The following is an 18,228-nucleotide window of genomic DNA, read 5'->3' as shown; positions in this document are numbered from 1 at the left end:
GAACTTTAGAGGTAAATTTACAGTAGGGCTCCACGCTGCTTTGTTTTCTAGTCTGGATGATGAAGAAGTCATGATTTGGAGCTTTTGGTGGCTCCAGAGGGTAAATTTACATGTATGATCAATAAAATAATCTGTTGATTGTAAAAGAAAAAGGAAAAAAGTCGATTTGACACATGTAAAGTGATTGAGTTTGTGTTATTCCATCAGTTGTCAGTGTTTTTTATGACATTGTGCTGTGACTGACTAAATGTTTCTGTTGAAGACAACGTGTGTCAGTGTTTTGGTAGATTTGGTGAACTGTGTTAGTGTATTATTGTATTTTGGAAGTGTGTGTCTGTGTTTAGTTACACTGGGTGATTTTGACCATGAAATTAACTGTTTGGGGAATTGTGTGTATCAGGTGTGATGTGCGTTAACAGTTTTGAAAAAGTTTTTAAGGTTCTGACAAACAGGTCATAGCGGTTGTGAAAAACTGTATTATTAGGGACCGTTGACACACGTTGTCTTCAACAGAAACATTTAGTCAGTCACAGCACAGCGTCATAAAAAACACTGACAACTGATGGAAGAACACAAACTCAATCACTTTACATGTGTCAAATCGACTTTTTTCCTTTTTCTTTTACAATCAACAGATTATTGTATTGATCATACATGTAAATTAACCCTGTGGAGTCTCCAAAAGCTCCAAATCCAGACTTGTTGACTCCATCCAGACTAGAAAACAAAGCAGCGTGGAGCCCTACTGTAAATTTACCTCTAAAGTTCTGGCTGTAAACTCCATGAGGCCAGTTTCAGTTAGATGATGATACACCAAGTACAACTGGAGACAAGCTCAAATATATTTAGTATAAAATGATAGAACTGGATGGAACCCTCTTACGTATATGTTAGATTTGACACCTTTGGTCACATTTGCAACATTTACTGTAAATTCTTTATTGAGCATGATAGTGTTTTGAAAGTAAAAAAAGATTCAAAATCACATTTTATGTTGGACTGAAGGACTAAAAAAGACACAAAATGACTTACAAAAACATAAATAGCCCAAGACTTGTTAGAGACAATGTTTGTGAAGATGTTCTTCGTTTTTCATTTGTTGGCCATGAATTTTGTAATTTGTAAATTTTGACCTGCACTTATATAGCGCTTTTCTAGTCGCTTTGCGACCACTCAAAGCGCTTTACAATACAGACTGTGCTCATTCACCCTTTCACACACACATTCATACTGGTGGCAGAGGCTACCCTAAATGGTCCCACCTGCCACCATTGGGAATTCATTCACACACCGATGAACACAGCACATCCGGAGCAATTTGGGGTTCAGTATCTTGCTCGAGTATGTAGGCTGCGATGGTCAGGGATCGAACCACCAACCCTTTGGTTGGGGGCCAACCAACTCTCCCAACTGAGCCACAGCCACCCAATTTTGTCCCTTTTTTGTAAAACACTCAGTACAGAAAGTGAACGAGCCATGTCAGAGCAGCTTTGCAGAATGTTTATGAAAGAAGAAGACAGTAAATGACAGGATTTGCAGTAAACACTTTACTGTATTGCAAATGAAAATGACTTACAGTAAAGTAAAGAGGGAAAAAATCAGCTGTCATTCATTACTGTATTGTCAAATAGACAAAAAGAAAAAGGAGCAGAAGCTGTGATCAATGTAATCTTCAATCCATTAGTTTTGAACATGAGGTTTTCTGTTTTGACAAACCGTGTGAAAACAATTGAAAATTCACCAGTTAACATCTACTGTTTTGGTCTTGATTGAGCTTGTGTGTAAAAGGAGTTAAACTAATTTTAAATGTGTAAAATGTGTGTATTTTGTGTCAAAAGAAGAAGAATTGTGTAAATTGTATCGTCCACACAGGCTGAAGTTGTGGTAACTGTGTGAAGAGTTTTGAAAAAGCGTTAAAAGTATTGAACAACGGGTCATAGGGGTTGTGAAAAACTGTAATGCATTACAAGTTTTGGCCCGAGTGGGATTCGAACCTGCATCTAGATAGTCGTTGTCAAAATGGGAAAAAAATGTCCATGGTGCTGCTCATCACTGAAGTCCACCTATACGCGACTGGCCTCCGCGTGACAGGCGGAGATACTGTCCATTATACTAACGAGGACTGCGCCATAGGTTTGGCACGTCAACAGCAGGGGGCGCTGTTTCCACAGTTGCAGGGAGTATGCAGAGACATGGACTCTGCACCATCAGTTGTGACTGAATCCAGGTTCAAATCTCTCATCTGATCTCCATATAGCCCAATCAAATAAGTTGTTTAGCTTCTATTAGGGCAGTCATGTCCGTGGAAAGAGACATCATCGGTTTCCGTAGTGTAGCGGTTATCACGTTCGCCTCACACGCGAAAGGTCCCCGGCTCGAAACCGGGCGGAAACACATTTCTTTGCTCATGTTGACTATCACAGAATCAGACTTTGTTGAGGTGAATTGACAGTAATTTGTATAATAGATGAGTGGAGAGAAGCGCTGGTACAGTTAGTGTTACCATGTGTCCTGCATGCAGCTGGTGCCTTCATCTCGTCCACCATCTACCAATCTGTCCTTTGTTGACGTGCCTCTCAGTGGTATGACTGGTATTGACAATGTCGCTCTTTTGGGGATCGTGAATATGACAAACATAATGGAAAACAAGTACAAGGAGCTTGACACAGAGAAAAAAGGTGTTTGGCTTCCTTCCAAGAATACGAACACAGCCCAGACTCCAGTTAAACATCGACATTGAGGGTCAGGGTTCGTCCGCCACTGCTGAACAGATGGTGGTACCATTCTGGTGTGCAGTGCAACAGGTGCTTCTTTGGTCTGTCTTGGGGAACAATGAGCACGTGGTAGAAAAGGAAACGCTCCCCGTCTGGGAATCGAACCCCTATCTTCCGCGAGACAGGCGGGGATACTGTCGATTATACTAACGAGGACTACGCCAGCGGTGTTTTTGGCACGTCAACAGCAGGAGACGCTGTTTCCGCATTTACAGGGAGTGTGCAGAGACATGGACAAGAAACCATGAGGTGTGACTGAATCCAGGTTCAAATCTCTCATCTGATCTCTCTATAGCCCAATTAAACATGTTGTCTTGCTTGTAATGCAGGCGCATTAGGGCAGTAATGTCCGTGCAGGGGCTTACTGTCGGTTTCCGTAGTGTAGCGGTTATCACTTTCGCCTAACACGCGAAAGGTCCCCTGCTCAAAACCGGGCGGAAACACAGTTCTTTGCTCATGTTGACTCTCACAGAAAGGTCCCTGGCCCAAAATCGGGTGGAAACACAGTTCTTTGCTCATGTTGACTCTCAAAGAAAGGTCACCGGGCGGAAAGACAGTTCTTTGCTCATGTTGACTCTCACATAATCAGACTCTATTGAAGTGAATTGACAGTCATTTGTATAATAAGTGAATAAGTGTGTAATATCTGTCCTGTATGCAGCTGGTGCCTTCATCTCCTCCCTCTTCTACCAATCTGTCCTTTGTTGAAGTGCTTGTCATTCGTGGATCTGTAGTGTGACTTTATTAACACTGTCGCTCTTTTGGGGATCGTATCCATGAAGATCACAAACATAATGGAAGACAAGGACAAGGAGCTTGACACAGAGAAAAGAGGAGTTTAGCTTCCTTCCAAGAATACGAACACAGCCCAGACTCCAGTTACACATCGACATTGAGGGTCAGGCTTCGTCCGCCACTGCTGAACAGATGGTGGTACCATTCTGGTGTGCTTCTTTGGTCTTTCTTGGTGAACAATGAGTAGGTGGTAGAAAAGGAAACTCTCCCCGTCGGGGAATCGAACCCTGATCTTCCGCATGACAGGCGGAGATACTGTCCATTATACTAACGAGGACTGCGCGATCTGTTTTTTTGGCACGTCAACAGCAGGGGGCGCTGTTTCCACATTTGCAGGGAGTCTGCAGAGACATGGACTCGGCACCATCAGTTGTGACTGAATCCAGGTTCAAATCTCTCATCTGATCTCCATATATCCCAATCAACCAAGTTGTTTTGCTTCTATTAGGGCAGTCATGTCCGTGGAAAGGGACATAGTCGGTTTCCGTAGTGTAGCGGTTATCACGTTCGCCTCACACGCGAAAGGTCCCTGGCTCGAAACCGGGCGGAAACACGTTTCTTTGCTCATGTTGACTATCACAGAATCAGACTTTGTTGAGGTGAATTGACAGTAATTTGTATAATAGATGAGTGGAGAGAAGCGCTGGTAGAGTTAGTGTTACCATGTGTCCTGCATGCAGCTGGTGCTTTCATCTCGTCCACCATCTACCAATCTGTCCTTTGTTGACGTGCCTCTCAGTGGTATGACTGGTATTGACAATGTCGCTCTTTTGGGGATCATGAATATGACAAACATAATGGAAAACAAGTACAAGGAGCTTGACACAGAGAAAAAAGGTGTTTGGCTTCCTTCCAAGAATACGAACACAGCCCAGACTCCAGTTAGACATCGACATTGAGGGTCAGGGTTCGTCCGCCACTGCTGAACAGATGGTGGTACCATTCTGGTGTGCAGTGCAACAGGTGCTTCTTTGGTCTGTCTTGGTGAACAATGAGCACGTGGTAGAAAAGGAAACTCTCCCCGTCTGGGAATCGAACCCCTATCTTCCACGAGACAGGCGGAGATACTGTCCATTATACTAACGAGGACTGCGCCAGCGGTGTTTTGGGCACGTCAATAGCAGGGGGCGCTGTTTCCGCATTTACAGGGAGTGTGCAGAGACATGGACAAGAAACCATGAGGTGTGACTGAATCCAGGTTCAAATCTCTCATCTGATCTCTCTATAGCCCAATTAAACATGTTGTCTTGCTTGTAATGCAGGCGCATTAGGGCAGTAATGTCCGTGCAGGGGCTTACTGTCGGTTTCCGTAGTGTAGAGGTTATCACGTTCGCCTAACACGCGAAAGGTCCCCGGCTCGAAACCGGGCGGAAACACAGTTCTTTGCTCATGTTGACTCTCACAGAAAGGTCCCTGGCCCAAAATCGGTGGAAACACAGTTCTTTGCTCATGTTGCCTCTCAAATAAAGGTCACCGGGCGGAAAGACAGTTCTTTGCTCATGTTGACTCTCACATAATCAGACTCTATTGAAGTGAATTGACAGTCATTTGTATAATAAGTGAATAAGTGTGTAATATCTGTCCTGTATGCAGCTGGTGCCTTCATCTCCTCCCTCTTCTACCAATCTGTCCTTTGTTGAAGTGCTTGTCATTCGTGGATCAGTAGTGTGACTTTATTAACACTGTCGCTCTTTTGGGGATCGTATCCATGAAGATGACAAACATAATGGAAGACAAGGACAAGGAGCTTGACACAGAGAAAAAAGGAGTTTGGCTTCCTTCCAAGAATACGAACACAGCCCAGACTCCAGTTACACATCGACATTGAGGGTCAGGCTTCGTCCGCCACTGCTGAACAGATGGTGGTACCATTCTGGTGTGCTTCTTTGGTCTTTCTTGGTGAACAATGAGTAGGTGGTAGAAAAGGAAACTCTCCCCGTCGGGGAATCGAACCCCGATCTTCCGCGTGACAGGCGGAGATACTGTCCATTATACTAACGAGGACTGCGCGATCTGTTTTTTTGGCGCGTCAACAGCAGGGGGCGCTGTTTCCACATTTGCAGGGAGTCTGCAGAGACATGGACTCGGCACCATCAGTTGTGACTGAATCCAGGTTCAAATCTCTCATCTGATCTCCATATATCCCAATCAACCTAGTTGTTTTGCTTCTATTAGGGCAGTCATGTCCGTGGAAAGGGACATAGTCGGTTTCCGTAGTGTAGCGGTTATCACGTTCGCCTCACACGCGAAAGGTCCCCGGCTCGAAACCGGGCGGAAACACATTTCTTTGCTCATGTTGACTATCACAGAATCAGACTTTGTTGAGGTGAATTGACAGTAATTTGTATAATAGATGAGTGGAGAGAAGCGCTGGTAGAGTTAGTGTTACCATGTGTCCTGCATGCAGCTGGTGCCTTCATCTCGTCCATCATCTACCAATCTGTCCTTTGTTGACGTGCCTCTCAGTGGTATGACGGGTATTGACAATGTCGCTCTTTTGGGGATCGTGAATATGACAAACATAATAGAAAACAAGTACAAAGAGCTTGACACAGAGAAAAAAGGTGTTTGGCTTCCTTCCAAGAATACGAACACAGCCCAGACTCCAGTTAGACATCGACATTGAGGGTCAGGGTTCGTCCGCCACTGCTGAACAGATGGTGGTACCATTCTGGTGTGTAGTGCAACAGGTGCTTCTTTGGTCTGTCTTGGTGAACAATGAGCACGTGGTAGAAAAGGAAACTCTCCCCGTCTGGGAATCGAACCCCTATCTTCCACGAGACAGGCGGAGATACTGTCCATTATACTAACGAGGACTGCGCCAGCGGTGTTTTGGGCACGTCAACAGCAGGGGGCGCTGTTTCCGCATTTACAGGGAGTGTGCAGAGACATGGACAAGAAACCATGAGGTGTGACTGAATCCAGGTTCAAATCTCTCATCTGATCTCTCTATAGCCCAATTAAACATGTTGTCTTGCTTGTAATGCAGGCGCATTAGGGCAGTAATGTCCGTGCAGGGGCTTACTGTCGGTTTCCGTAGTGTAGCGGTTATCACGTTCGCCTAACACGCGAAAGGTCCCCGGCTCGAAACCGGGCGGAAACACAGTTCTTTGCTCATGTTGACTCTCACAGAAAGGTCCCTGGCCCAAAATCGGGTGGAAACACAGTTCTTTGCTCATGTTGCCTCTCAAAGAAAGGTCACCGGGCGGAAAGACAGTTCTTTGCTCATGTTGACTCTCACATAATCAGACTCTATTGAAGTGAATTGACAGTCATTTGTATAATAAGTGAATAAGTGTGTAATATCTGTCCTGTATGCAGCTGGTGCCTTCATCTCCTCCCTCTTCTACCAATCTGTCCTTTGTTGAAGTGCTTGTCATTCGTGGATCAGTAGTGTGACTTTATTAACACTGTCGCTCTTTTGGGGATCGTATCCATGAAGATGACAAACATAATGGAAGACAAGGACAAGGAGCTTGACACAGAGAAAAAAGGAGTTTGGCTTCCTTCCAAGAATACGAACACAGCCCAGACTCCAGTTACACATCGACATTGAGGGTCAGGCTTCGTCCGCCACTGCTGAACAGATGGTGGTACCATTCTGGTGTGCTTCTTTGGTCTTTCTTGGTGAACAATGAGTAGGTGGTAGAAAAGGAAACTCTCCCCGTCGGGGAATCGAACCCCGATCTTCCGCGTGACAGGCGGAGATACTGTCCATTATACTAACGAGGACTGCGCGATCTGTTTTTTTGGCACGTCAACAGCAGGGGGCGCTGTTTCCACATTTGCAGGGAGTCTGCAGAGACATGGACTCGGCACCATCAGTTGTGACTGAATCCAGGTTCAAATCTCTCATCTGATCTCCATATATCCCAATCAACCAAGTTGTTTTGCTTCTATTAGGGCAGTCATGTCCGTGGAAAGGGACATAGTCGGTTTCCGTAGTGTAGAGGTTATCACGTTCGCCTCACACGCGAAAGGTCCCTGGCTCGAAACCGGGCGGAAACACATTTCTTTGCTCATGTTGACTATCACAGAATCAGACATTGTTGAGGTGAATTGACAGTAATTTGTATAATAGATGAGTGGAGAGAAGCGCTGGTAGAGTTAGTGTTACCATGTGTCCTGCATGCAGCTGGTGCTTTCATCTCGTCCACCATCTACCAATCTGTCCTTTGTTGACGTGCCTCTCAGTGGTATGACTGGTATTGACAATGTCGCTCTTTTGGGGATTGTGAATATGACAAACATAATGGAAAACAAGTACAAGGAGCTTGACACAGAGAAAAAAGGTGTTTGGCTTCCTTCCAAGAATACGAACACAGCCCAGACTCCAGTTAGACATCGACATTGAGGGTCAGGGTTCGTCCGCCACTGCTGAACAGATGGTGGTACCATTCTGGTGTGCAGTGCAACAGGTGCTTCTTTGGTCTGTCTTGGTGAACAATGAGCACGTGGTAGAAAAGGAAACTCTCCCCGTCTGGGAATCGAACCCCTATCTTCCACGAGACAGGCAGAGATACTGTCCATTATACTAACGAGGACTGCGCCAGCGGTGTTTTGGGCACGTCAATAGCAGGGGGCGCTGTTTCCGCATTTACAGGGAGTGTGCAGAGACATGGACAAGAAACCATGAGGTGTGACTGAATCCAGGTTCAAATCTCTCATCTGATCTCTCTATAGCCCAATTAAACATGTTGTCTTGCTTGTAATGCAGGCGCATTAGGGCAGTAATGTCCGTGCAGGGGCTTACTGTCGGTTTCCGTAGTGTAGCGGTTATCACGTTCGCCTAACACGCGAAAGGTCCCCGGCTCGAAACCGGGCGGAAACACAGTTCTTTGCTCATGTTGACTCTCACAGAAAGGTCCCTGGCCCAAAATCGGGTGGAAACACAGTTCTTTGCTCATGTTGACTCTCACAGAAAGGTCCCTGGCCCAAAATCGGGTGGAAACACAGTTCTTTGCTCATGTTGACTCTCAAAGAAAGGTCACCGGGCGGAAAGACAGTTCTTTGCTCATGTTGACTCTCACATAATCAGACTCTATTGAAGTGAATTGACAGTCATTTGTATAATAAGTGAATAAGTGTGTAATATCTGTCCTGTATGCAGCTGGTGCCTTCATCTCCTCCCTCTTCTACCAATCTGTCCTTTGTTGAAGTGCTTGTCATTCGTGGATCAGTAGTGTGACTTTATTAACACTGTCGCTCTTTTGGGGATCGTATCCATGAAGATGACAAACATAATGGAAGACAAGGACAAGGAGCTTGACACAGAGAAAAAAGGAGTTTGGCTTCCTTCCAAGAATACGAACACAGCCCAGACTCCAGTTACACATCGACATTGAGGGTCAGGCTTCGTCCGCCACTGCTGAACAGATGGTGGTACCATTCTGGTGTGCTTCTTTGGTCTTTCTTGGTGAACAATGAGTAGGTGGTAGAAAAGGAAACTCTCCCCGTCGGGGAATCGAACCCCGATCTTCCGCGTGACAGGCGGAGATACTGTCCATTATACTAACGAGGACTGCGCGATCTGTTTTTTTGGCACGTCAACAGCAGGGGGCGCTGTTTCCACATTTGCAGGGAGTCTGCAGAAACATGGACTCGGCACCATCAGTTGTGACTGAATCCAGGTTCAAATCTCTCATCTGATCTCCATATATCCCAATCAACCTAGTTGTTTTGCTTCTATTAGGGCAGTCATGTCCGTGGAAAGGGACATAGTCGGATTCCGTAGTGTAGCGGTTATCACGTTCGCCTCACACGCGAAAGGTCCCTGGCTCGAAACCGGGCGGAAACACATTTCTTTGCTCATGTTGACTATCACAGAATCAGACTTTGTTGAGGTGAATTGACAGTCATTTGTATAATAGATGAGTGGAGACAAGCGCTGGTAGAGTTAGTGTTACCATGTGTCCTGCATGCAGCTGGTGCTTTCATCTCGTCCACCATCTACCAATCTGTCCTTTGTTGACGTGCCTCTCAGTGGTATGACTGGTATTGACAATGTCGCTCTTTTGGGGATCGTGAATATGACAAACATAATGGAAAACAAGTACAAGGAGCTTGACACAGAGAAAAAAGGTGTTTGGCTTCCTTCCAAGAATACGAACACAGCCCAGACTCCAGTTAGACATCGACATTGAGGGTCAGGGTTCGTCCGCCACTGCTGAACAGATGGTGGTACCATTCTGGTGTGCATTGCAACAGGTGCTTCTTTGGTCTGTCTTGGTGAACAATGAGCACGTGGTAGAAAAGGAAACTCTCCCCGTCTGGGAATCGAACCCCTATCTTCCACGAGACAGGCGGAGATACTGTCCATTATACTAAAGAGGACTGCGCCAGCGGTGTTTTGGGCACGTCAACAGCAGGGGGCGCTGTTTCCGCATTTACAGGGAGTGTGCAGAGACATGGACAAGAAACCATGAGGTGTGACTGAATCCAGGTTCAAATCTCTCATCTGATCTCTCTATAGCCCAATTAAACATGTTGTCTTGCTTGTAATGCAGGCGCATTAGGGCAGTAATGTCAGTGCAGGGCCTTACTGTCGGTTTCCGTAGTGTAGCGGTTATCACTTTCGCCTAACACGTGAAAGGTCCCCGGCTCGGAACCGGGCGGAAACACAGTTCTTTGCTCATGTTGACTCTCACAGAAAGGTCCCTGGCCCAAAATCGGGTGGAAACACAGTTCTTTGCTCATGTTGACTCTCAAAGAAAGGTCACCGGGCGGAAAGACAGTTCTTTGCTCATGTTGACTCTCACATAATCAGACTCTATTGAAGTGAATTGACAGTCATTTGTATAATAAGTGAATAAGTGTGTAATATCTGTCCTGTATGCAGCTGGTGCCTTCATCTCCTCCCTCTTCTACCAATCTGTCCTTTGTTGAAGTGCTTGTCATTCGTGGATCTGTAGTGTGACTTTATTAACACTTTCGCTCTTTTGGGGATCGTATCCATGAAGATCACAAACATAATGGAAGACAAGGACAAGGAGCTTGACACAGAGAAAAGAGGAGTTTAGCTTCCTTCCAAGAATACGAACACAGCCCAGACTCCAGTTACACATCGACATTGAGGGTCAGGCTTCGTCCGCCACTGCTGAACAGATGGTGGTACCATTCTGGTGTGCTTCTTTGGTCTTTCTTGGTGAACAATGAGTAGGTGGTAGAAAAGGAAACTCTCCCCGTCGGGGAATCGAAACCTGATCTTCCGCGTGACAGGCGGAGATACTGTCCATTATACTAACGAGGACTGCGCGATCTGTTTTTTTGGCACGTCAACAGCAGGGGGCGCTGTTTCCACATTTGCAGGGAGTCTGCAGAGACATGGACTCGGCACCATCAGTTGTGACTGAATCCAGGTTCAAATCTCTCATCTGATCTCCATATATCCCAATCAACCAAGTTGTTTTGCTTCTATTAGGGCAGTCATGTCCGTGGAAAGGGACATCGTCGGTTTCCGTAGTGTAGCGGTTATCACATTTGCCTGACACGCGAAAGGTCCCTGGCTCAAAACCGGGCTGAAACACATTTCTTTGCTCATGTTGACTATCACAGAATCAGACTTTGTTGAGGTGAATTGACAGTAATTTGTATAATAGATGAGTGGAGAGAAGCGCTGGTAGAGTTAGTGTTACCATGTGTCCTGCATGCAGCTGGTGCTTTCATCTCGTCCACCATCTACCAATCTGTCCTTTGTTGACGTGCCTCTCAGTGGTATGACTGGTATTGACAATGTCGCTCTTTTGGGGATCGTGAATATGACAAACATAATGGAAAACAAGTACAAGGAGCTTGACACAGAGAAAAAAGGTGTTTGGCTTCCTTCCAAGAATACGAACACAGCCCAGACTCCAGTTAGACATCGACATTGAGGGTCAGGGTTCGTCCGCCACTGCTGAACAGATGGTGGTACCATTCTGGTGTGCAGTGCAACAGGTGCTTCTTTGGTCTGTCTTGGTGAACAATGAGCACGTGGTAGAAAAGGAAACTCTCCCCGTCTGGGAATTGAACCCCTATCTTCCACGAGACAGGCGGAGATACTGTCCATTATACTAACGAGGACTGCGCCAGCGGTGTTTTGGGCACGTCAATAGCAGGGGGCGCTGTTTCCGCATTTACAGGGAGTGTGCAGAGACATGGACAAGAAACCATGAGGTGTGACTGAATCCAGGTTCAAATCTCTCATCTGATCTCTCTATAGCCCAATTAAACATGTTGTCTTGCTTGTAATGCAGGCGCATTAGGGCAGTAATGTCCGTGCAGGGGCTTACTGTCGGTTTCCGTAGTGTAGCGGTTATCACGTTCGCCTAACACGCGAAAGGTCCCCGGCTCGAAACCGGGCGGAAACACAGTTCTTTGCTCATGTTGACTCTCACAGAAAGGTCCCTGGCCCAAAATCGGGTGGAAACACAGTTCTTTGCTCATGTTGACTCTCACAGAAAGGTCCCTGGCCCAAAATCGGGTGGAAACACAGTTCTTTGCTCATGTTGACTCTCAAAGAAAGGTCACCGGGCGGAAAGACAGTTCTTTGCTCATGTTGACTCTCACATAATCAGACTCTATTGAAGTGAATTGACAGTCATTTGTATAATAAGTGAATAAGTGTGTAATATCTGTCCTGTATGCAGCTGGTGCCTTCATCTCCTCCCTCTTCTACCAATCTGTCCTTTGTTGAAGTGCTTGTCATTCGTGGATCAGTAGTGTGACTTTATTAACACTGTCGCTCTTTTGGGGATCGTATCCATGAAGATGACAAACATAATGGAAGACAAGGACAAGGAGCTTGACACAGAGAAAAAAGGAGTTTGGCTTCCTTCCAAGAATACGAACACAGCCCAGACTCCAGTTACACATCGACATTGAGGGTCAGGCTTCGTCCGCCACTGCTGAACAGATGGTGGTACCATTCTGGTGTGCTTCTTTGGTCTTTCTTGGTGAACAATGAGTAGGTGGTAGAAAAGGAAACTCTCCCCGTCGGGGAATCGAACCCCGATCTTCCGCGTGACAGGCGGAGATACTGTCCATTATACTAACGAGGACTGCGCGATCTGTTTTTTTGGCACGTCAACAGCAGGGGGCGCTGTTTCCACATTTGCAGGGAGTCTGCAGAGACATGGACTCGGCACCATCAGTTGTGACTGAATCCAGGTTCAAATCTCTCATCTGATCTCCATATATCCCAATCAACCTAGTTGTTTTGCTTCTATTAGGGCAGTCATGTCCGTGGAAAGGGACATAGTCGGTTTCCGTAGTGTAGCGGTTATCACGTTCGCCTCACACGCGAAAGGTCCCCGGCTCGAAACCGGGCGGAAACACATTTCTTTGCTCATGTTGACTATCACAGAATCAGACTTTGTTGAGGTGAATTGACAGTAATTTGTATAATAGATGAGTGGAGAGAAGCGCTGGTAGAGTTAGTGTTACCATGTGTCCTGCATGCAGCTGGTGCCTTCATCTCGTCCATCATCTACCAATCTGTCCTTTGTTGACGTGCCTCTCAGTGGTATGACGGGTATTGACAATGTCGCTCTTTTGGGGATCGTGAATATGACAAACATAATAGAAAACAAGTACAAGGAGCTTGACACAGAGAAAAAAGGTGTTTGGCTTCCTTCCAAGAATACGAACACAGCCCAGACTCCAGTTAGACATCGACATTGAGGGTCAGGGTTCGTCCGCCACTGCTGAACAGATGGTGGTACCATTCTGGTGTGCAGTGCAACAGGTGCTTCTTTGGTCTGTCTTGGTGAACAATGAGCACGTGGTAGAAAAGGAAACTCTCCCCGTCTGGGAATCGAACCCCTATCTTCCACGAGACAGGCGGAGATACTGTCCATTATACTAACGAGGACTGCGCCAGCGGTGTTTTGGGCACGTCAACAGCAGGGGGCGCTGTTTCCGCATTTACAGGGAGTGTGCAGAGACATGGACAAGAAACCATGAGGTGTGACTGAATCCAGGTTCAAATCTCTCATCTGATCTCTCTATAGCCCAATTAAACATGTTGTCTTGCTTGTAATGCAGGCGCATTAGGGCAGTAATGTCCGTGCAGGGGCTTACTGTCGGTTTCCGTAGTGTAGCGGTTATCACGTTCGCCTAACACGCGAAAGGTCCCCGGCTCGAAACCGGGCGGAAACACAGTTCTTTGCTCATGTTGACTCTCACAGAAAGGTCCCTGGCCCAAAATCGGGTGGAAACACAGTTCTTTGCTCATGTTGCCTCTCAAAGAAAGGTCACCGGGCGGAAAGACAGTTCTTTGCTCATGTTGACTCTCACATAATCAGACTCTATTGAAGTGAATTGACAGTCATTTGTATAATAAGTGAATAAGTGTGTAATATCTGTCCTGTATGCAGCTGGTGCCTTCATCTCCTCCCTCTTCTACCAATCTGTCCTTTGTTGAAGTGCTTGTCATTCGTGGATCAGTAGTGTGACTTTATTAACACTGTCGCTCTTTTGGGGATCGTATCCATGAAGATGACAAACATAATGGAAGACAAGGACAAGGAGCTTGACACAGAGAAAAAAGGAGTTTGGCTTCCTTCCAAGAATACGAACACAGCCCAGACTCCAGTTACACATCGACATTGAGGGTCAGGCTTCGTCCGCCACTGCTGAACAGATGGTGGTACCATTCTGGTGTGCTTCTTTGGTCTTTCTTGGTGAACAATGAGTAGGTGGTAGAAAAGGAAACTCTCCCCGTCGGGGAATCGAACCCCGATCTCCGCGTGACAGGCGGAGATACTGTCCATTATACTAACGAGGACTGCGCGATCTGTTTTTTTGGCACGTCAACAGCAGGGGGCGCTGTTTCCACATTTGCAGGGAGTCTGCAGAGACATGGACTCGGCACCATCAGTTGTGACTGAATCCAGGTTCAAATCTCTCATCTGATCTCCATATATCCCAATCAACCAAGTTGTTTTGCTTCTATTAGGACAGTCATGTCCGTGGAAAGGGACATCGTCGGTTTCCGTAGTGTAGCGGTTATCACGTTAGCCTCACACGCGAAAGGTCCCTGGCTCGAAACCGGGCGGAAACACATTTCTTTGCTCATGTTGACTATCACAGAATCAGACTTTGTTGAGGTGAATTGACAGTAATTTGTATAATAGATGAGTGGAGAGAAGCGCTGGTAGAGTTAGTGTTACCATGTGTCCTGCATGCAGCTGGTGCTTTCATCTCGTCCACCATCTACCAATCTGTCCTTTGTTGACGTGCCTCTCAGTGGTATGACTGGTATTGACAATGTCGCTCTTTTGGGGATCGTGAATATGACAAACATAATGGAAAACAAGTACAAGGAGCTTGACACAGAGAAAAAAGGTGTTTGGCTTCCTTCCAAGAATACGAACACAGCCCAGACTCCAGTTAGACATCGACATTGAGGGTCAGGGTTCGTCCGCCACTGCTGAACAGATGGTGGTACCATTCTGGTGTGCATTGCAACAGGTGCTTCTTTGGTCTGTCTTGGTGAACAATGAGCACGTGGTAGAAAAGGAAACTCTCCCCGTCTGGGAATCGAACCCCTATCTTCCACGAGACAGGCGGAGATACTGTCCATTATACTAACGAGGACTGCGCCAGCGGTGTTTTGGGCACGTCAATAGCAGGGGGCGCTGTTTCCGCTTTTACAGGGAGTGTGCAAAGACATGGACAAGAAACCATGAGGTGTGACTGAATCCAGGTTCAAATCTCTCATCTGATCTCTCTATAGCCCAATTAAACATGTTGTCTTGCTTGTAATGCAGGCGCATTAGGGCAGTAATGTCCGTGCAGGGGCTTACTGTCGGTTTCCGTAGTGTAGCGGTTATCACGTTCGCCTAACACGCGAAAGGTCCCCGGCTCGAAACCGGGCGGAAACACAGTTCTTTGCTCATGTTGACTCTCACAGAAAGGTCCCTGGCCCAAAATCGGGTGGAAACACAGTTCTTTGCTCATGTTGCCTCTCAAAGAAAGGTCACCGGGCGGAAAGACAGTTCTTTGCTCATGTTGACTCTCACATAATCAGACTCTATTGAAGTGAATTGACAGTCATTTGTATAATAAGTGAATAAGTGTGTAATATCTGTCCTGTATGCAGCTGGTGCCTTCATCTCCTCCCTCTTCTACCAATCTGTCCTTTGTTGAAGTGCTTGTCATTCGTGGATCAGTAGTGTGACTTTATTAACACTGTCGCTCTTTTGGGGATCGTATCCATGAAGATGACAAACATAATGGAAGACAAGGACAAGGAGCTTGACACAGAGAAAAAAGGAGTTTGGCTTCCTTCCAAGAATACGAACACAGCCCAGACTCCAGTTACACATCGACATTGAGGGTCAGGCTTCGTCCGCCACTGCTGAACAGATGGTGGTACCATTCTGGTGTGCTTCTTTGGTCTTTCTTGGTGAACAATGAGTAGGTGGTAGAAAAGGAAACTCTCCCCGTCGGGGAATCGAACCCCGATCTTCCGCGTGACAGGCGGAGATACTGTCCATTATACTAACGAGGACTGCGCGATCTGTTTTTTTGGCGCGTCAACAGCAGGGGGCGCTGTTTCCACATTTGCAGGGAGTCTGCAGAGACATGGACTCGGCACCATCAGTTGTGACTGAATCCAGGTTCAAATCTCTCATCTGATCTCCATATATCCCAATCAACCAAGTTGTTTTGCTTCTATTAGGGCAGTCATGTCCGTGGAAAGGGACATAGTCGGTTTCCGTAGTGTAGCGGTTATCACGTTCGCCTCACACGCGAAAGGTCCCTGGCTCGAAACCGGGCGGAAACACATTTCTTTGCTCATGTTGACTATCACAGAATCAGACTTTGTTGAGGTGAATTGACAGTAATTTGTATAATAGATGAGTGGAGAGAAGCGCTGGTAGAGTTAGTGTTACCATGTGTCCTGCATGCAGCTGGTGCTTTCATCTCGTCCACCATCTACCAATCTGTCCTTTGTTGACGTGCCTCTCAGTGGTATGACTGGTATTGACAATGTCGCTCTTTTGGGGATCGTGAATATGACAAACATAATGGAAAACAAGTACAAGGAGCTTGACACAGAGAAAAAAGGTGTTTGGCTTCCTTCCAAGAATACGAACACAGCCCAGACTCCAGTTAGACATCGACATTGAGGGTCAGGGTTCGTCCGCCACTGCTGAACAGATGGTGGTACCATTCTGGTGTGCATTGCAACAGGTGCTTCTTTGGTCTGTCTTGGTGAACAATGAGCACGTGGTAGAAAAGGAAACTCTCCCCGTCTGGGAATCGAACCCCTATCTTCCACGAGACAGGCGGAGATACTGTCCATTATACTAAAGAGGACTGCGCCAGCGGTGTTTTGGGCACGTCAATAGCAGGGGGCGCTGTTTCCGCATTTACAGGGAGTGTGCAGAGACATGGACAAGAAACCATGAGGTGTGACTGAATCCAGGTTCAAATCTCTCATCTGATCTCTCTATAGCCCAATTAAACATGTTGTCTTGCTTGTAATGCAGGCGCATTAGGGCAGTAATGTCCGTGCAGGGGCTTACTGTCGGTTTCCGTAGTGTAGCGGTTATCACGTTCGCCTAACACGCGAAAGGTCCCCGGCTCGAAACCGGGCGGAAACACAGTTCTTTGCTCATGTTGACTCTCACAGAAAGGTCCCTGGCCCAAAATCGGGTGGAAACACAGTTCTTTGCTCATGTTGCCTCTCAAAGAAAGGTCACCGGGCGGAAAGACAGTTCTTTGCTCATGTTGACTCTCACATAATCAGACTCTATTGAAGTGAATTGACAGTCATTTGTATAATAAGTGAATAAGTGTGTAATATCTGTCCTGTATGCAGCTGGTGCCTTCATCTCCTCCCTCTTCTACCAATCTGTCCTTTGTTGAAGTGCTTGTCATTCGTGGATCAGTAGTGTGACTTTATTAACACTGTCGCTCTTTTGGGGATCGTATCCATGAAGATGACAAACATAATGGAAGACAAGGACAAGGAGCTTGACACAGAGAAAAAAGGAGTTTGGCTTCCTTCCAAGAATACGAACACAGCCCAGACTCCAGTTACACATCGACATTGAGGGTCAGGCTTCGTCCGCCACTGCTGAACAGATGGTGGTACCATTCTGGTGTGCTTCTTTGGTCTTTCTTGGTGAACAATGAGTAGGTGGTAGAAAAGGAAACTCTCCCCGTCGGGGAATCGAACCCCGATCTTCCGCGTGACAGGCGGAGATACTGTCCATTATACTAACGAGGACTGCGCGATCTGTTTTTTTGGCACGTCAACAGCAGGGGGCGCTGTTTCCACATTTGCAGGGAGTCTGCAGAAACATGGACTCGGCACCATCAGTTGTGACTGAATCCAGGTTCAAATCTCTCATCTGATCTCCATATATCCCAATCAACCTAGTTGTTTTGCTTCTATTAGGGCAGTCATGTCCGTGGAAAGGGACATAGTCGGTTTCCGTAGTGTAGCGGTTATCACGTTCGCCTCACACGCGAAAGGTCCCCGGCTCGAAACCGGGCGGAAACACATTTCTTTGCTCATGTTGACTATCACAGAATCAGACTTTGTTGAGGTGAATTGACAGTAATTTGTATAATAGATGAGTGGAGAGAAGCGCTGGTAGAGTTAGTGTTACCATGTGTCCTGCATGCAGCTGGTGCCTTCATCTCGTCCATCATCTACCAATCT

General features: G+C 46.5%; 23 non-coding genes across 23 annotated transcripts; 17 read left to right on the top strand and 6 right to left on the bottom strand.

The window, feature by feature from the left end:
• Positions 1-2,321: 2,321 nt before the first annotated feature.
• Positions 2,322-2,394, top strand: trnav-cac (transfer RNA valine (anticodon CAC)). Its single transcript has one exon. It is a non-coding gene; the product is annotated as a tRNA-Val (tRNA).
• A 750-nt stretch (positions 2,395-3,144) lies between these two features.
• On the top strand, positions 3,145-3,217 carry trnav-aac (transfer RNA valine (anticodon AAC)). Its single transcript has one exon. It is a non-coding gene; the product is annotated as a tRNA-Val (tRNA).
• An 832-nt stretch (positions 3,218-4,049) lies between these two features.
• On the top strand, positions 4,050-4,122 carry trnav-cac (transfer RNA valine (anticodon CAC)). Its single transcript has one exon. It is a non-coding gene; the product is annotated as a tRNA-Val (tRNA).
• A 750-nt stretch (positions 4,123-4,872) lies between these two features.
• trnav-aac (transfer RNA valine (anticodon AAC)) lies at positions 4,873-4,945 on the top strand. The gene has a single exon. It is a non-coding gene; the product is annotated as a tRNA-Val (tRNA).
• A 556-nt stretch (positions 4,946-5,501) lies between these two features.
• On the bottom strand, positions 5,502-5,573 carry trnad-guc (transfer RNA aspartic acid (anticodon GUC)). Its single transcript has one exon. It is a non-coding gene; the product is annotated as a tRNA-Asp (tRNA).
• Positions 5,574-5,776: 203 nt separating this feature from the next.
• trnav-cac (transfer RNA valine (anticodon CAC)) lies at positions 5,777-5,849 on the top strand. Its single transcript has one exon. It is a non-coding gene; the product is annotated as a tRNA-Val (tRNA).
• Positions 5,850-6,599: 750 nt separating this feature from the next.
• trnav-aac (transfer RNA valine (anticodon AAC)) lies at positions 6,600-6,672 on the top strand. Its single transcript has one exon. It is a non-coding gene; the product is annotated as a tRNA-Val (tRNA).
• Positions 6,673-7,229: 557 nt separating this feature from the next.
• On the bottom strand, positions 7,230-7,301 carry trnad-guc (transfer RNA aspartic acid (anticodon GUC)). The gene has a single exon. It is a non-coding gene; the product is annotated as a tRNA-Asp (tRNA).
• A 203-nt stretch (positions 7,302-7,504) lies between these two features.
• Positions 7,505-7,577, top strand: trnav-cac (transfer RNA valine (anticodon CAC)). Its single transcript has one exon. It is a non-coding gene; the product is annotated as a tRNA-Val (tRNA).
• A 750-nt stretch (positions 7,578-8,327) lies between these two features.
• On the top strand, positions 8,328-8,400 carry trnav-aac (transfer RNA valine (anticodon AAC)). The gene has a single exon. It is a non-coding gene; the product is annotated as a tRNA-Val (tRNA).
• Positions 8,401-9,018: 618 nt separating this feature from the next.
• On the bottom strand, positions 9,019-9,090 carry trnad-guc (transfer RNA aspartic acid (anticodon GUC)). The gene has a single exon. It is a non-coding gene; the product is annotated as a tRNA-Asp (tRNA).
• Positions 9,091-9,293: 203 nt separating this feature from the next.
• Positions 9,294-9,366, top strand: trnav-cac (transfer RNA valine (anticodon CAC)). The gene has a single exon. It is a non-coding gene; the product is annotated as a tRNA-Val (tRNA).
• A 2,478-nt stretch (positions 9,367-11,844) lies between these two features.
• On the top strand, positions 11,845-11,917 carry trnav-aac (transfer RNA valine (anticodon AAC)). The gene has a single exon. It is a non-coding gene; the product is annotated as a tRNA-Val (tRNA).
• A 618-nt stretch (positions 11,918-12,535) lies between these two features.
• Positions 12,536-12,607, bottom strand: trnad-guc (transfer RNA aspartic acid (anticodon GUC)). Its single transcript has one exon. It is a non-coding gene; the product is annotated as a tRNA-Asp (tRNA).
• A 203-nt stretch (positions 12,608-12,810) lies between these two features.
• On the top strand, positions 12,811-12,883 carry trnav-cac (transfer RNA valine (anticodon CAC)). The gene has a single exon. It is a non-coding gene; the product is annotated as a tRNA-Val (tRNA).
• Positions 12,884-13,633: 750 nt separating this feature from the next.
• On the top strand, positions 13,634-13,706 carry trnav-aac (transfer RNA valine (anticodon AAC)). The gene has a single exon. It is a non-coding gene; the product is annotated as a tRNA-Val (tRNA).
• Positions 13,707-14,537: 831 nt separating this feature from the next.
• On the top strand, positions 14,538-14,610 carry trnav-cac (transfer RNA valine (anticodon CAC)). Its single transcript has one exon. It is a non-coding gene; the product is annotated as a tRNA-Val (tRNA).
• Positions 14,611-15,360: 750 nt separating this feature from the next.
• On the top strand, positions 15,361-15,433 carry trnav-aac (transfer RNA valine (anticodon AAC)). Its single transcript has one exon. It is a non-coding gene; the product is annotated as a tRNA-Val (tRNA).
• A 557-nt stretch (positions 15,434-15,990) lies between these two features.
• On the bottom strand, positions 15,991-16,062 carry trnad-guc (transfer RNA aspartic acid (anticodon GUC)). Its single transcript has one exon. It is a non-coding gene; the product is annotated as a tRNA-Asp (tRNA).
• Positions 16,063-16,265: 203 nt separating this feature from the next.
• On the top strand, positions 16,266-16,338 carry trnav-cac (transfer RNA valine (anticodon CAC)). Its single transcript has one exon. It is a non-coding gene; the product is annotated as a tRNA-Val (tRNA).
• Positions 16,339-17,088: 750 nt separating this feature from the next.
• On the top strand, positions 17,089-17,161 carry trnav-aac (transfer RNA valine (anticodon AAC)). Its single transcript has one exon. It is a non-coding gene; the product is annotated as a tRNA-Val (tRNA).
• Positions 17,162-17,718: 557 nt separating this feature from the next.
• On the bottom strand, positions 17,719-17,790 carry trnad-guc (transfer RNA aspartic acid (anticodon GUC)). Its single transcript has one exon. It is a non-coding gene; the product is annotated as a tRNA-Asp (tRNA).
• A 203-nt stretch (positions 17,791-17,993) lies between these two features.
• Positions 17,994-18,066, top strand: trnav-cac (transfer RNA valine (anticodon CAC)). Its single transcript has one exon. It is a non-coding gene; the product is annotated as a tRNA-Val (tRNA).
• The last annotated feature ends 162 nt before the right edge of the window (positions 18,067-18,228 follow it).

This window comes from Centropristis striata, chromosome 14 (assembly GCF_030273125.1).
Source record: "Centropristis striata isolate RG_2023a ecotype Rhode Island chromosome 14, C.striata_1.0, whole genome shotgun sequence".
In the NCBI taxonomy this organism is placed as follows: Eukaryota; Metazoa; Chordata; class Actinopteri; order Perciformes; family Serranidae; genus Centropristis; species Centropristis striata.
Note: the sequence above shows the minus strand (reverse complement) of the source record. Positions and strands in the feature narration are given on the sequence as shown.